Source organism: Gorilla gorilla, chromosome 4 (assembly GCF_029281585.2).
Source record: "Gorilla gorilla gorilla isolate KB3781 chromosome 4, NHGRI_mGorGor1-v2.1_pri, whole genome shotgun sequence".
Classification (NCBI taxonomy): Eukaryota; Metazoa; Chordata; class Mammalia; order Primates; family Hominidae; genus Gorilla; species Gorilla gorilla.
In genome coordinates, this window is record NC_073228.2 from 147372376 (window position 1) to 147376817 (window position 4442).

General features: G+C 36.2%; 1 pseudogene; it reads right to left on the reverse strand.

Annotated features, from left to right (window-relative positions):
- Positions 1–319: 319 nt before the first annotated feature.
- On the reverse strand, positions 320–393 carry LOC115934816 (uncharacterized; annotated as a pseudogene).
- Positions 394–4442: the final 4049 nt, after the last annotated feature.

Sequence of the window (4442 nt, forward strand, 5' to 3'; positions counted from 1 at the left end):
TTACGAGAATGAGATCGCACCACACTACTGCTTCATAACATGCTGCTTTAAAAATTTAACATTTAACCATATAATGAATCTCCACCTTAGTAAACATTATCCTCAATCTCATTTTAAAAGGTAGCATAGTATTTCACTGTCTAAATGAATGATGGAGGAATATAATAGAATAATGGGGGATGATTCTATCTCCAAAAGCTAAACATTTAACAGGAACTAAAAGAAAGACTCCACCTATGTCAGACACGTGTTGATTGAAGAGGGGTTCTTTTGTGTGTGTGTGTGTGTGTGTGTGTGTGTGTGTGTGTGTGTGTGTGTTGGGGGTGCGTTTCTTCTTCTTTTTGTAAAACCCTGAAGACCTGCTAGACAAATTCAAAAAGAGCAGTAATGCTGAGGAGAATTCTTGATAACTATTAAGTAGTGAGGAAAACAAGAGCTACTGGATAATCTTTCAACTTAATTGGACCCTGGAAATATGTGGAGGATGCATTTTGATGATTTGTTACACTGAAAACAGTGCCACCAGATAATGTAACCAATACAAATACAATTGTATTTATTTAAGGCAGTGGTTATCTTTTAAAAGATAGACTTTTGGATGTTGTTGAAAGATGCTGAAGGAAGATGATGAATTTCACTCGTGGATTAGTCTTAGCTGTCTAAAACCAGTGATTTTCTCAATGAACTTTCTGGGCATGCCTCACAGAGCTAATTCTTTAGATAACAGCGTCAAAGGATTCAAGCTCACGAGAAGGGAAATGTTGTGTCAGTTTCTGCTGGTTAGTCTCAGTAATAATGATAGCACATGGCATGGGAACAGAGCTTTACACTTCTTAAACTCAAATAGCCACTGGCATATTTGATTGTCCTGTTAGCCAAATGAGCTATATTGGGTAAGTGACATTATCACCCCCTTGAAGATGAGGAAAAGATTTAGGAGATTTCGCCAATTCCACAGTAGTATCTTTTTGGGAATTCCAAGTTCAGTGCTCTTCCTCCTACTTCATACTTTCTCTGAACCTGGAGGAAAACATCATTATTTATTCTGAATTGTACAAAATTATTAATTTTTAATGATATAGAGAGAGTACAGCCACAGTAAATATCAAAACTAATTTTTGTGCATGTCCAGATGAGCTTGTTTTGTTGCACACATGCAGATGTGCAAACTAGCATTTTAACCAGCAGAATAACTTGCTTTTATTTCTACACTGGGAATTTTGTTTAGAGAGCGGAGTGACGTGGGAGAGGGGAGATTATCCATGCTGTTTTGAAGTACACAGGATGGAGTTTATCCAGAGGCCAAGTTTTACAGGTATTGTCTTTTGGTCTCCCTGTGGGTTAGACAAAGGCCATTCACTGTGATGTCATGTAATAAAACAAAACCAACAACAATGCAGATTTCCTTCAGATCACAATCTGCTCCAAGGAACAGCTCTATAGAAGCCCTTAAAATGAACTGTTTAAATGATAACCCATTTAAAACACATTTGCTGAGTGCCCACTCAATTATTAGCTTGCTGTTTTGCTAAAGTAGCAGAAATATTTGAAATGCTGTCTGGTAAACAGAAGAGTGCAGCTGGCATTCCATTAAAATGAGAGGTGAAAAGTGTCCTCAGGAAAGAGTGGGGAGATAGATCACAGTGTTTTGGGACAGAGGAATAGGGAAAGCAATTTGAATTAGACCTTCAAGGACAGGAAATAGTTTAATAGAGATGATGGGAGGCCACAGGATGGGACAGTCCAAGAGTTCAGAGGTGGGGCAACTGATAGCATTTTCAGCACATCCTTGTTGAGTGGGTATGGCTGTGAGAATAGGGTTCTTGGAGTGTCTCACACCTTTTCTTATCCCCATTCTGCTCCCTCTGCTTGGTGAGCATTGCTTACTCCCTCTCCCTTTTTGCTCTCCTGGAAAATTCCTACTCATCCTCAAGAGTCAATACAAATATTTCCAACTTTGTATGCCCTTTTACTGACTCTCCCAAATGTGACTCATCCCTGTTACTGTATCCAAACACACCTCCACTGCATTTGTCCCACTGTATGGCAATCATCTGCTTGGGTGCCAGTGTCTCCTGCCAGCCTGGTAGCCTTGGAAAGAAGGAACATGCTGTCTTACCAGCCTTTGTATTTCTACTACCTAGCACAATGCCTGGCACACTGCTAGCTCTTAATAAGTATCCTTTAAATAGTTTTTCTACTTTTCTACCTAAAGGTTTACACATCTTTTGTAGGATGTTTTTCTCATTACCTTATATCTTTAGTTGCTACCATAGTGGTATCTTTTTTTTTAAATAAAAATTTTCTCATGCTTATGGATGAATAACTAGATTTGCAATGGACTTGTGTATATTAATATATCTAAAAATTACTAAATTATCTGAATTTTAATAATTTGTCTGAAAATGTTTTTGTGCTATGTAGATAATTTAGCAATTGCTAATGCTAGAGTTTTATGTTCTCTTTTTAAATGCTTATATATTTAATTTTTCCCTCTTCTTGTTATTCTGGCTAAGATTTTCAATGTATTATTCAATGGAAATAGTGATAGAGGGCTTCATGGTCTTAATCCTGATTTTAATAGGCATGCTTGCAATATTTCTCCACCAAATATGATGATGGTTCCAGGTTTTCTATAGATACCATTTATGCAGGTAAGAGGCTTATTTCCTACTCCTAGTAGCTAAGAAATTTTGTCAGGAATGGTTGTTGAATTTTATGGACTCCTTTTTCAAATATGTTGCAATGGTCGTATGTATTTTTTCTACTATTCACTGGATGATGTGGTGAACTATATATTAGTCAGTTCTCATGCTGTTATGAAGAAATACCCAAGACTGGGTAATTTATAAAGAAAGAAGGTTTAATTGATTCACAGTTCCACATGGCTGGGGAGGCCTCAGGAAACTTACAATCATGGGAGAAGGCACCTCTTCACAGGGCAACAGGAGAAAGAATGAATGCAAGCCGGGGAAATGCCAGACACTTATAAAACCATCAGATCTGGTGAAACTCACTCATTATCAAGACAACAGCATGGGGAAACTGCCCCCATGATTCAATTACCTCCCTTGACACATGGGGATTATGGAAATTACAATTCAAGGTGAGATTTGGGTGGGACACAGAGCCAAACCATATCAACTACATTAACAGATTTTGTAAATTTGAATTAAACTTGCATTTTGGGAAAAAGCCCAAAACCCAAATTATGAGTCATATTTCTGTACGTTGCTTAATTTAGTTTGATAATATATTATTTAGGGTTTTTGCTTCTATTTTCATGAATGAGACTAGAAAACAATTTTTTCTTCTATTTTTTTTTTTTTTTTTTTTTTTTTGAGATTGAGTCTTGCTCTGTTACCCAGGCTGGAGTACAGTGGCACGATCTCGACTCACTGCAACCTCTGTTTCCTGGGTTCAAGTGATTCTTCTGCCTCAGCCTCCTGAGTAGCTGGGACTACAGGCATGCACCACCACCCCCAGGTAATTTTTGTATTTTTTGTAGAGACAGAGTTTCATCATGTTGGCCAGGCTGGTCTTGAACTCCTGACCACAGGTGATCTGCCCTCCTCAGCCTCTCAAAGTGCTATTTTTCTTGTTAATTTTCTCTATCAAGTTTTATAAGGCTGTAAAATGAACTGGAGAGTGTTATCCCCAACTTTTTTTTTCTATTTTTTTTGAATAAGTTTAAGGTTGAAATGATCTCTTCCTTGACTACTTGGTGGAACTCACCTGTAAAACTGGATCCTATGTAATCTATAAGGAAGATTTTAAACCACTGATTTACTTTCATTAGTAGTGATAGGATAAATTAAAATTTTCTATTTTTCTAAGATTGGTTGTGGCAATTTTCATAACAATTTTATCTACATTTTCAAGTTTGTTGACATAATGCTGTTTATAACATTCTCTTATCTTGTTTTATTTTTCACATCTTAAAGCTTTACTGTATAATTTAAGTGCAATAAAATGTACCCACTTTAAGTGTAAAGTTCAATGAACTTTCGTAAATGTATTTGGTTATGAAAACAACACTACAATATGCTTTAGAATACCTTTCTCACCTCAACAAAGTTCTCATGCCCTGTTGTACTCAATTTCTGCTTCTAGACAACTAAATATCTGTTTCTGTTCTTACAATTTCACCTTTTCCATAACTTAATATAATTGAAATTGTGATATTTCATCTTTTATACCTAATTATTTCCATTAGAATGTTTTCATCCATGTTGCAAATATCAGTAGTTTGTTTTTCTTTATTGTGGAGTAGTATTCCATTGTATGGATATACCACATTTTGTTTATTCATTTTTCACTTGATAGACATTTAGATTGTTTCCACTTTTTGGCCATTACATACAATGACTGCTATGAACATTGTGTACAAATATTTGTGTGAACATATGCTTTCATTTCTCTTGAGTAGATACCAAGGAGTG